The sequence below is a fragment of the Camelus dromedarius genome, chromosome 6, assembly GCF_036321535.1.
Source record: "Camelus dromedarius isolate mCamDro1 chromosome 6, mCamDro1.pat, whole genome shotgun sequence".
Classification (NCBI taxonomy): domain Eukaryota; kingdom Metazoa; phylum Chordata; class Mammalia; order Artiodactyla; family Camelidae; genus Camelus; species Camelus dromedarius.
This window is the reverse complement of record NC_087441.1, coordinates 90,008,266-90,020,920: the sequence shown is the minus strand read 5'-3', so window position 1 is coordinate 90,020,920 and position 12,655 is coordinate 90,008,266. Positions and strand designations below refer to the sequence as shown.

At 48.3% G+C, this 12,655-nt stretch overlaps 1 long non-coding RNA gene across 1 annotated transcript; it reads left to right on the top strand.

Moving 5' to 3' along the window:
* Positions 1 to 1,470: 1,470 nt before the first annotated feature.
* Positions 1,471 to 10,185, top strand: LOC135321618 (uncharacterized). Its single transcript, XR_010381491.1, has 3 exons — positions 1,471 to 1,739; positions 9,165 to 9,317; positions 10,074 to 10,185. It is a non-coding gene; the product is annotated as an uncharacterized LOC135321618 (long non-coding RNA).
* Positions 10,186 to 12,655: the final 2,470 nt, after the last annotated feature.

The following is a 12,655-nucleotide window of genomic DNA, read 5'->3' as shown; positions in this document are numbered from 1 at the left end:
GCAAAGAAGTTTTGAGGTTCTGTCCATCTGGTCCAGGAAATGCTGACTCTGCTAGATGTGCTGTTGGGTGGGCTCTCATGGGAGAGGCTTGGGCAGGACTTCCCTTGGCAATAAGCTGCCCCACCCAGGCCTTTCCATGATCCAGATTCCTGGGACCAGGGTGCAAATCCCCAGCTCCCCACTTGTCAACAATGTGACCTGGGCAACTTTCTCAAACCCAAGCTTTGTCCACCCAAGGTCATCAGAGATGGGGGATAACAGGATGTCCTGCACAGAGTGTCTGTGCAGATTAAGTGAGGTAGAACAGACAGAACAGTGGTGGGGCCTGGCCCATTGGTTGGCAGAAGGGAGCTCACCATGTGCAGCAATTTCCGCGAGTCACCCAGCAATCTGCCCAGAGGCTTAGCCACTCCATCACTATCATGTGTCTGAAGTCCACTTAACCACATGGGAGAGAAACAAACACATATTCTGAGTGTAGCTGCCACAGGGAAAAGTGTATCTGAGCGGGGAGTAATACCAGAGGGTGATCAGGATGGTGGAAGATGCCCCCTGAGGTTGAGCAGACTGGAGCTGCCCTCCAGAGCCTGGGGTTAGTGAGGATGGGCTTGTAGAAATGCCTCTCTCCTTTAACTATCAATGCTAGGTCCTGTGGGTACTGAGTCCCACAATCGGTGTGCTGCTAGTGCCCTCAGCACAGAGAAAAACCCAGGGGTTCCCACAAGGCTTCGGCCATGTCCTCTGCTTCCTGAACTCCCATTCTGGTGACCCCACCTGGGATTCAGAGATGAGGTGAGGCAGGGGCTTTTGCTGTCAACACCACTGCTCTACCCTGGGAATCTGACACACAGTAGGTGCTCGGTAAGTCATTGTTGAATGAACAGCAATACTGGGCCAAGTTTCTGTGGGTGTCTGTGCCCCCAGATCAGGGACCCCTCAGGGCCCACCTCACAAGTGACATGAAAATAATAATGCCACCAGGAGCAATAACAGTTCCTCAGAATAAGTGGGCTTTTCCAAGCACTCTCCACCTTTTGCAAAGGCCTCCCAGCAGGGAAGTGGGCTGTCAGGGGCAACACTGCACTCTCCACTGTAACAAGGAGAAAGCCAAGGGCCACAGAGAGGAGTGCCTTTCCAGTGTCACTGCTCACTTTCCCACCTTTTGGGAGACTGGGAGGCTTTTCTACTACATTCTGGCTCTGAAGCCCCAATACTGTTTGGACATGCCTCCCTCCCTGGAGCAGGGAACCACTAAGTGACCTGTCACTTGTCACCAAGCAGACAGGCTCATTTCAGCTCATTGTGCCACCTGCAGGTTGTACTAGTAGCAGGATCCTCTGGGAGACATCACACTCTCCCAACCTGAAAACAGGTAAACAGCTCACAGGTTTCCTGGAGAGGATGGTCACATGGCCTTGATCTGGCCAATCAGGATTTTCCATCCTCCCTGGCCACTGTGATTGTCTCAGGGCTGGGCACCAGCCCAATCAGGCTCCACGGAGGTCAGGCCTAGTTACTGGAATCCTGGGAGCAGAGAAGTTCTATTTCAGTTGGGAGTTGAGGGGTGATGATGTCAGCCTGTGGCAGTTGGTGACTATCTTGCTCTCATAAAGGCTGAGCCATGTGAAGATGACACCAGTGGCAGAGCCCAGAGGTGGGGAAGGATGACTTCTGCTGATGTCACTGAGCACCAGGTACAGCCCTGCCTGAAGCTATCTCCCTGTGGATGTCTCAGTTAGGTAAGTCATTCTCTCCTGCCCTGTTTGCTTCTTTAAGCCACTTTGGTTTTCTGTCACTGGTTTTAAGAAAAAGATTGACTATTCCTTCAAGCTGGCTAAATGGAGACCCTGGAACTGCAACAGTGTGGTGACAGGCAACAATGTGGCTAGTAGACTCCAGAGGCCTCTGTTCAAACAGGGGATTGTAAATGACAAGGGAGAGTACACATGGCCTCAGTGAACAGATTTGCTAGTGGTAGCTCGCAGTTCCTGGATATTAGAGTGCATGCACTCAGCCAAGTCTCAGCTCTGCTCTCACACCTGCTAACTCATACATCTCCTCTCCCACCTGCCCGGCCTAGGGGGGCTGGACACCCCCGGGCACCTGAAACAGCCCAGGGCTTTGTGTTTTAATTTACACAGGCTGCCCCCACTTCTGAGGGTGAGGGTGACTGGGTTCCAGTTTACAGAGAAAACAGACTAGACGGTCTCACTGGTGAGCTGTGGGGGTGGGACCCCAATCTACCATCTGACCTATGACTTCAGAGTGGACAGCCTCCCCACCCTCAGCCAGGATGCTTGCTAAGCCTAGGGGCTCAGGAGTCCTGCTCCCTCCAGCACCCCTCCTGGAGGTGAGAGTGGGTGGTGGCTCTTCCCTATACAACATTCACCCCTGCAGGGGCACACGTGTGACCTCACAGTCTGTCATCCCTTCCTTATGACCTGGACCTCCTTGGCAGGGCATGAGAGGTGCCTTGATGTGTGAGAACTGCAGTTCATGGGTGCATACGTGGGCAGGTGCACCATGAATGAGAGGACAGCACCCCAATTTAAGCCCCCTCCATGCTCAGATGATTACATCCTGGAATTGAGGGGTTCCCAGGTGTCAGGTGGCCAATTCTGGCCTTAGGGGCAAATTCTTATCACCCAGGAGGCTAATTTTTAAATTAAATTACACATTTACAATTCAATAGTCAAGCCCCTTTCTCAGCAGCCTTGTAGCCTCTCAGCTTTTACCCCTCGCTGTGACCATGTTCTTAGCTTCAAATTGAGTGCCATTATGGACATGAATATGTCCCTGTCATGTGTCACCTTCAGAGTAAGGGGCCACCAAAAACTCCCCTCCCTTCCCCTTGTCGATACCTCCACACAGGGAGTAGGGTCCTTTCGATGCAGTTGTGCAAATGTGTGAGCTAAGGGTTTAGAATGACCAGGCTAGGAGTGGTCTGCCCCACATGGCAGGGCAGGTGGGCTGGCAGGGGGTGATGGTTCACTTGTAAAACTCAGCTGGTGTCAGGCAGCGACAACAGACTGGCAGCCAAGGGCTCAGCTGGTGCAGAGTAAGCGGATTAAATGTGTTCACCCAGACACCTCGGGGATGGCAGCCCTAGAGTAAGACTACAATTGAGGAAGGTGGAGGGTCCCCAGTGCCTGGACCTCCACCTTCTAAAAATCAGGACTGAGATGTGGCTTTGAAATCAGAACACTGGGGTTCAAAGCTTCCCCCACCACTTGGTCAATAATTCAAAGCAAATGAGCCTCAGTTTTCTCATGTGTAAAATCGGAACATTGAAGCCTCTCCCTCTGAGGGTGTGGAGGGAAGTAAATGCGGTGACAGCAGAGCACAGGAGCTGTCTGGGCTGAGCCTGCACACAGGCAGGCCGTTGTTGCTTCCATGACCACCGTCTTCCAGGGCAGGGTCTGCACACTCTCCCTGTGAAGGTCCAGACAGTAAACATTCTAGGCTTTGAGGGACCTACAGTCCCTGTCACAACTACCACCCTCTGCTGTTGGAGGGCAAAGGCATCTCCTGCAGTAGGTAATCCAGGCTCGCACCCCCACTTCCTGGGATAAGTATTCCTGAGATACAATTGTCACATAACTTTGTTGGCTTTAGGTGTGCAGCATAATGACTTGTTACATGTGCATATTGTGAAATGATCACTGCATTAAGTTTACTTGACGTCTGTCATCACCCATAGTCACACACTATTTTCCTTGTGATCAGAAATTTTAAGAGGTACTCTCTTAACAACTATCAAATGCACAGCGCAGTATTGTTAACTACAGTCACCTTGCAGTACATTATGTCCCCAGGACTTGTTTATCTTCTAACTGGAAGTTTGTACATTTTGATTATCTTCCCGAATTTCAATCACCCCCTGACTCACCTCTGGCAACCACCAACCTGATCTCTGTTTCTATGGGTTTTGGTTTATTTTGTAGATTCCACATATAAATGAGATCATAGGTATTTGTCTTTCTCTGTCTTATTTATTTCACTTAGCATAATACCCTGAAGGTCCATCCAAGTTGTCACAAATGGCAGGATTTCATTTTTTTAATGTCTGAATAAGATTCCATTATATATACATATATATGCGTCACGTTTTCTGTATCCATTCATCTGTTGATGGACACTTAGGTTGTTTACATATCTTGGTTATTGTAAATAATGATACAGTGAACGTGAGGGTGCAGTTGTCTCATTGACATAGTGATTTCATTTCCTTTGGATATATTCCCAGCAGTGGACTTGCTGGATCATATGGAAGTTCTAATTTTAAATTTTGGGGGAGTCTTCTTACTCTTTTCCAGAGTGATGGCACCAATTTACATTCCCACCAACATTGCAGAAGTTTCCCTTTTCTTCACACCACCACCATCACTTGTTATCTCTTGTATTTTGATGACACCCACCCTGACAGGTGGGAGGGGATATCTCATTGTGGTTTTGATTTGCATTTCCCTGATGGTGAGTGATGTTGAGCACCTTTTCATGTACCTGTTAGACATCTGTGTGTCTTCTTTGGAAAAATGTCTATTCAGTTCCTCTGCCCACTTTTTAAATCAGATTGCTTGTTTTTTTGCTGTTGAATTGTAAGAGTTATTTATATGTTTTTGGTGTTAACCCCTTATCAGATACATAGTATGAAAGTACTTTCTCCCCTTCTGTCTGTTACCCTAACCTCTGCTTTCTGGATGACAGGGGTCCAGGCACTTGGGAATCTCTGCTTCTCACATGTTTCCAATGGTGGGTGGGTGAGGGCTGTGTTGTGATAAAACTGCACAACCGTGGGTCACTACCCCTTCTTTTAGAAGGTGGGCTCTGAAGAGTGCAGTGTGGGCAGGGATGTTTCCCTGAAGTCATCATTTGGATGGTCATGTGCCCTGGAACTCACATCTTCTAGCCCGGATGTGATGGGGGAATTTGCAAAGGGAGGACCTTGCAGCTAAGAGACTTACCAGGTGCTCTTGTGTCTTGTTGGAAGGACCTGGAAACAAAGTTGTGTGGAACAGGGACTCCTCCAGGTCACAAGGCTCAGTTCAGACTTCTGGGATGCAGAGACCTGCTCTGAGCCACTGTCACTGAGGAGGGAAGGGCCTCAGGCAGGAGGGAGTGGTTGCTGGATTTCACTTGCCCTGTTTGTCAAGTATCAGCTCTGGTGATGTGTGGCACATGGGCTTAGCTTTGGGCATGTAAGAGGAGAGGTTCCTGGGGAAGGGCTGGCTTTTTCCTCTGATTGAGGTCCTACTGTGTGCCAAGCACAGCAGTCCTCTTAGTCAGAGCTGGAAAGCCAGGCACAGAGAGGTCAGGGAGTTTCCAGGTCACACAACATTAGGGGCATCATTAGGGTCTGATGCAGACCTGACGCCCAGCCTACATTCTCTCTCCTTTCCCAGGACCATCATGATCCCACATGTCAGCATCACCCAGAGAGGCCCAGGTATGGGCACTGGGACCTTTCCTGCCTAACATGCCAGGAGCCTTAAGAGGGAGGACAAGACACTTCCTGAGTCCATGATGCCCAGAGGCTGCTCTCAGCAAGAGGCCCAGCACACACTCTTGGATGAATCCTAGCTCTGTCCTGAGTCACTCTGTCCTCCCTGCCTCAGTCCTTCTGCCCACATGGGGCTGGAAACAGCAGCCACTTCACAAAGGTCTAAGGAAACTCCAGGATCCTGGAAGCAGCGCCCTCACACAGGAAGCACGGTGGGGTCAGCCTCCATTGTCTCCTTAACTTTTCCTCACCTCTTTGCTGGATGAGGAGTCCTAGAGGGGCCCTGGCTTGTCCCAATTCTCACCCCAGATCAGGGTCCAGCAGGGGGTGGTGTCCAGGCTAGACTCTGTCCTCTGCCCCTTCTGGGCACCCTCATTCCCTACACCTTGGCTGCCTGGACACTGTCTTCCAGGGGCCACTCTGTGCCTCCCACACGTACCTAGCATCCACCCACCCTGGGTTACTCCATCGCCCTCTGGCCCTTGGACACACACCTACTCCGTGTTGAGTGGAAATGAGGTGACGGACATGCTGGGCCTCCTGGACAGTCTGGGGGAGCCTGATATCCCCATCCTGCCCACCGCCCCAAGAGCCCAAGTTGGGGAGATGGTGTGCCTCCATTCATACTCTGATTTGCTCAGATTCTCAGCACCTACCTTGCTGGGTGGATATGGGGGCAGAGGGATGATGTATAAGCAGGAGACCTGGACAGCAGAGCATGAGAAGGGGGCTAGCCCAGGCTGGTCTCATAACCCCCTTAGCCTTGGCTTTCTCATCTTTAAAGTGGGACAGACTATTGTGAGGTGAGCAGGATCCTGACCCATAGCCAGGCACTGTCCTACACGCATAAGAGAAGATCACTGACTCCTCATGAAAATCTGTGGGGCAGGGACAGGCGTTATCAACCATTTCTGCAGAAGAAGTAACTGAGGCACAGAGAGAACAGGGGAGGTGACCACCCCAGATTACAGAGCCCAGGCCATCTGGTTCCAGTGTCCAGGCTCATGGTCAGTGCCCACTCTGGGTTTCCTTCCTCCCTTCACCTTCCACTGGGACCCATGGCTGCAGCCTCATCTCAGTGTGATTGTTCAAGGGGAGCAGGATGGGGGCACTGAGGGCCCGTTTCTCTGAGCACTGCTTTCCCAGAAGGCTCAAGGGGTTGACTGTATTCACTATTGGACACCCAGGCCTGGGCCCAGGCCAGCCACACAGCAAGGCCTGAATCAATGATTGTTGAGTGAATACCTGGACCTCTGCATGTACCTGCATGTTGCTCCCATTTCCTCATCTCCACAGCTGGCTACCCGGCCAACACCTTATGTCATCAGGCCTCTGCCAGGGACAGTCAAGGGGACCAGAGCTGCTCATCTGGGGACAGGGAGACTCAGGGGCCCTGTGTCTGTCCCAAGCATCTCCTGGGCCAATTCACAGGGAAGCCCAGCCAGCTTCCAGGAACAGCAATCAGGTCCCAATCCCAGGGGTGTAGAGTAGGTCTTGAGGGGTGTTTCCTGAGACTGACTTTGTGTATGAAGGGGTCCTGGGGGTCAGGCTGCTTTCAACCTCCATTCCAGGCCCATACCCCTGCTGGCAGCATGGAGCTAGTCATAAAGGACACAGGCTGTGGGGCCAAGGCTATAGCAGGGCTCTGCTCCCTCTCTGTGGCTCAGTGTCCTCATTTGTAACAGAGAACTAGTAACAGGGCAATGGGAGGGCTCACTGAGACCCTCCTCTGTGGCTTTGGTTGGACACTGCCCTCTCTCTGCTCAGTGCCCTTCTCTGTAATAGAGAACTAGTAACATTTTTCTTAGCCCCTTTTGGCCCCATTTTTCTGAGTCTCTTTCCACATTGAGCCCAGGGCTTTCACAGAGATCACAGACTTGGGATGTAATCAGAGTGTGGTCTCAGCCCTAGTGGTCCCAACTGAGGCCAGAGGAACTTCAGGAGGGGTGGGAATCCATAAGTGCTTCATGGAGGAAGTGAGATCTGAGCTGTGTCCCCAAGGATGAGCTGTCATCCAGCTGAGGCCTGGCACTGAGCAGGACCCATGTACATGGTGAATGAGGGTGTGAATGAATGAATGGGCACCCCTCTAACAGAGAGTGAGGGGGGAAGTCCCCCAGGCCAAAGCAGGAAACACAGGGAACCCTGGGGGAACAGAGGGCGGGGCTGCAGTGTGATGCCTGCCTCACCCTTTATGGGTGTCTTGCCCCCACTTTAGCCTGTGTTCTGGTGGATTGGGAGCCCTTGCCTCTCCTCTGCTTCAGGATCCTGCTCTTCATTCCCAGCAACACCCACCTGTGTCACCTCAGTGTCCCCAAGTGGACCTGGACCTGTCTTGTGGGAGATTGTGAAGAGGGATTTGGTGTGCAGCCCAAGACTGAAGTGGGAGGGAGAGGATAATAGGGACCTCCAGAGGGGATCATGGGCTGGGGGAAATCGGAGGGGTGGGGAAGGCAGAGACTCAGGGCTGAAGGATCCTGCTAGTGGTGGCTCTTTCTCAAGGGGCTTCACAGGGAGGAAGCATTCATGGGGTAAAGGCAGAGCTCAGTTTGGGGCTCGCTGACATGGAACAGCTCATCACAGAGACGTCCAGAGGAGCTGGATATAGGGAACAAAGGTGCCACTGATATCAGGGTCAGAGCCTGAGACCCAGATGAGGTGGGGCGGTGGTGCAGGGTAAGGGGCTTGAGGATGTCAAGATGTTAATTCATTGGGGTCCTCAGGGTGGGGACCTTCATGTTCATTTCACATGGTGCCTGACAGAGCTAGACTTAGGGAGCTCACTGAGTAGACACGTGCTGACAACCTGGAGTCTCCTGTTTCCACATAAAGTCACTGGTGTGAAACCAGCTGTCACTCTTTAGAGTCATACACCCTCACCCCTGGGCTCTCTGTGTGCCTAGAGCCCAGTGGCACCTTACCTCCCACTCCCCACTGCAGGACCCTTTGCACACCTGCATTTCCACAAGCTATAAAACATCTTCTCTTGCTGTGTGTTTACCCTATGAAAACTCATTGCCCTAGGAAGAGGCCTCACATCCTGCCCTTATTAAAGTGGTAAAGCCTGTTGTTCAGAGAAGCCCCTGTCAGATCTCACAACCAACCAGGTACCTGTGCAAGAATTGATCATGCAGCCCCCTCCTCCTTGTGTGCACAGCACCCCCCCAATAACAGACCCCACACACTCAACCTTGGCCCTCGTGTAGGCACCTCTTGCCTGTGTGGCCTGATGTTGCCTATAGCAGTGTCCCTATTAAACTTTCCTAAACCCTTCTCAGACGCTGGTAATTCTTTATCAACCCAAGTAACTAGCCCGCCATTGTGCCCACAACACCTGAAACAGAATTGGCTAAATTATGCAGATTGATGATGCAGGTTAATTTGCTATAAAGGTGAAATCAAGGTTTACAAATAAAAGCAACATACATACTCACGGCAGGACTAAGAACTCACACGGATAACTAAGACCCTCCATGCGCATCCCACTGTGGCCTCAGGGCCTTTGCGCTGGCTGCTCTTTCAGCCAGGATCTCTCTCTGCCTGCTTCTTAAACACCTCCAGGAATCTGCTCAAATGTCCTCCCTGACCTTATTTTTCTCCATGGAACATATCACCTCCGGACACTGTGCATATTTTACTTAATTTTCTCTGTGTCCCCCACCAGGCTGTCTGCTGCATGAGAATGGAGACCTGCCTGCTTCACTACCTGCTGTGCCCGGTATCTGGAACCCGCCCAACACACAGTAGGACGTCAGCGAATGTGTGACGGGTGTGTGATCACTGTAAGCCACAGACAAAAGTCTTCCCAGCAGTGATGGTAAGAGTCATTCATTCTCTACTTACTGAGCCCTACTGTGCACTGGATACTGACCTGGGTGGGAGGCATGCAGTGGATGAGACACAGTGAGCACACACTGCATGTTAGGAGGGACACGTGTTCTGGAGAGCACACAGGGCTGGGGGAAGTCAGGAGTGCAGGAGTGGAGGAGAAGAGGGCCAGGTGGTGACAGTGGTGGCAGAAGAGACAGAGAGGTGGGGCCCAGGTCTTGCAGGGCTTGATGGCTCCTGTGAGGGTTTTCCTCAGGGCAGCGGAACCATGGCTGGGCGTGGAGCAGGGGCCCGGGTCCTGAATGCTATGCAGGAAATGGAGAAGGTGTCTGCTGGGGAGATGTGCGTGGAGGAGGCTGTCCCTGTAGACTGTGCAGGCAGGGAAGGCTCCTCTGAGGGGGTGACATCTGAGCTGAGCCCTTGTATGGACCGTGTTTCCACCTTCTGTAGACTGGATGCTTTTGTCTGCCCTGCAGGCCTATGCAAGACACACCCTTTTCTCAGTCACCTGGACTTGGCCTCCTGCCTCCCTTGTGGGCCCTCCCACCCCAGAAGGAGTCCTTCTAGATCTAACGCACTACCTCCTCCACTGGACTTGGACTCACACTGAGCCACTGTCCACCTGCCCAACTCACCCAGAGTCAAGTCCAGACACTTGGGGGAGCCCCTCCACCCTAGAGCCCATGAACTTACTCAAATGGCCAGTCCTCAGGCTGCTCACATGCCTCACCCTCCCCTCCTGCAGAAACCCTGTGACAGATCCTGTCCACAGCACCCTGCTCCTCCAATCCTGACCCCAGGCTTTCCCATGGTGTGTGACCCTGCATGGGGTGCAGTCCCCTCCTCCAGTCTGGTGAGTAGAAACTACCTTTTTTTTTTCTTTTGTTAATATATTTATTTTTTAATTTTTATTTTATTGAGTTATAGTCAGTTTGCATTGTTGTGTCAATTTCCAGCATACAGCATAATTTTGTCAATTGTGTTCACTTTTTCAAGAAACCATCTCTTGGCTTGATTTTTTCAAATGTTTCTAATATCTCTATTTTATTTATTTCCTCCCTGATCTTTATTATTTCCTTCCTTCTGCTTACTTTTGTTATTTTTTGCTCTTCTTTTTCTAATTCTTTTATGTGGTAAGTTTGATTGTTTATTGCAGTTTTTCCTCTTTTTTGAGGTAGACCTGATTCTCTCGCTATAAACTTCCCTCTAAGCACTGCCTTTTCTGGATCCCATAGGTTCTGTATGGTTGTGTTTTCATCATCATTTGTCTCACTGTGTTTTTTTATTTCTTCTTTGATTTCATCATCCACCCATTTTTTTTTTTAAAGTAGTATGTTGTTTAATCTCCATGGTGTCATTTATTTCTCCTTTATTTTTCTGTAGTTAATTTCTAGTTTTATGGTATTGTGTTCAGAAAAAGTTGCTTCAAATATTTTCTATCTTCTTCAAATTGTTAATGCTTCTTTTGTGCCAAAGTATATGATCTATCCTAGAAAATGTGGTACGTGCACTTGGGAAGATTGTATATTCTATTTTAGGGAAATTTAATGTTCTGAAAATATTAACCAAGACAAATTGTTCTATTTTATCATTTAATTTCTATGTTGTCTTATTAATTTTATGTATGGAAGATCTGTCCAGTGATGTTAATGGATAGTTAAAGTCTTCTACCATGACTGTATTCCGATCAAATTTTCCCCTTTTATCTGTTATGTATTTAGGTGCTCCTATGTTGGGTTCATATATGTTAATGAGTGTAATATCTTCATCTATGACTCCTTTAATCATTATAAAATGTCCTTCTTAATCTTTCTTTATAATCTTTGTTTTAAAGTCTATTTTATTTGAAATCACTGTTGATATTCCTGCTTTCTTGTCATTTCCATTTTTGTGGAATATCTTTTTCAATCCTCTCACTTTCAATCTATGTGTGTCCTTCTCCCTAACGTGGGTCTCTTGTATACAGTGTATTGTAGATACTTGCTTTATTATCCACTCTACACTCTATATCCTTTGATTAAAGCATTTAGTCCATTGACATTTATAATAATTATTGATAGATATGTGTTTATTATATTTTGAACTTTGTTTTGCAGTTGATTTTGTATTTCCTCTTTGTTCCTTTCATTTTCTTTTTGTGGTTTGATAATTTTCCTTTTTATTATCTTGGAGTCTTCTTAGTTTTGTGACTCTATTGTAACATTTTGGCTTGTGGTTACCCTACTTTGTACATATATTAACCCATTACTATATCTGTTTGTTTTAAACAGATAGTAATATAAGCTCAAACTCATCCTACCAAGAACAAAAGAGAGAGAGAGAGAGAGAGAAAGAAACCTGTACATTTTCTTGTTCGCCTCCCCCACCCTTAATGATTTAGATGTCCTCTTTTATGATTTCATGTTTATTCTGTTGTAATTCATTGTAGCAATCACCTTTCCAATCATGGTTTTCTCCTTTTTGTACCATCCTGCTTCTTTTCTGTTTAGAGTAGGTCTTTCAATATTTCCTTTAGCATAGGTTTAGTGTTGCTAAATTCTTTTAGTTTTTGCTTGTCTGTGAAGTTCTTTATCTCTCCTTCTATTCTAAAGGATAGCCTTGCTGGATAAAGTATCGTAGGCTGCATCATTTTTTCATTCAGGACTTTGAATATTCCTTGCCCCTCCCTTCTGGCCTGTACTGTTTGTGTAGAGAAATCAGCTGAAAATCTTATGGGGGTTCCCTTGTATCTCATTCTTTGTTTTTCTCTTGCTGCCTTTAGAATCATTTCCTATTCTCAACCCTGGTCATCCTAAATGTAATATGTCTTGGTGTGGGTCTGTTTGGGACCTCCTTGTTTGGGACGCTCTGTGCTTCCTGTACTTGGATATCTGATTCCTTCTTTAGGTTTGGGAAGTTTTCAGTCATGATTTCTTCAAATACCTTTTCAATCCCCTTTGTTCTTTCTTCTCCTTCTGGGACCCCCATTATGAGTAGGTTGGCATGCTTTATGTTATTCCATAGGTCCCTTATATTGCTTTCATTGGTTTTTATTTGTTTTCTCTCAGCTGTTCTGTTGTCCTGTCTTCTAAGTCACATATTCATTCCTCTCAATTATCTAGCCTACATTTTACAGCCTTTAGCTCAACTCTCATCTCAGCAAATGAGTTTTCCAATTTTCACTGGCTCCTCTTTAGAGTTTCAATTTCGTTTTTTGACATATTCTCTGTCTCTATAGACAATCTCTTTTAGTTTCTTCAGTACTTTGATCACTCCTTTCTTGGAATCATCTAGTAGACTATCAATGTCTATTTCATTGATTGTTCTTTCAGGGGATTTATCTTGTTC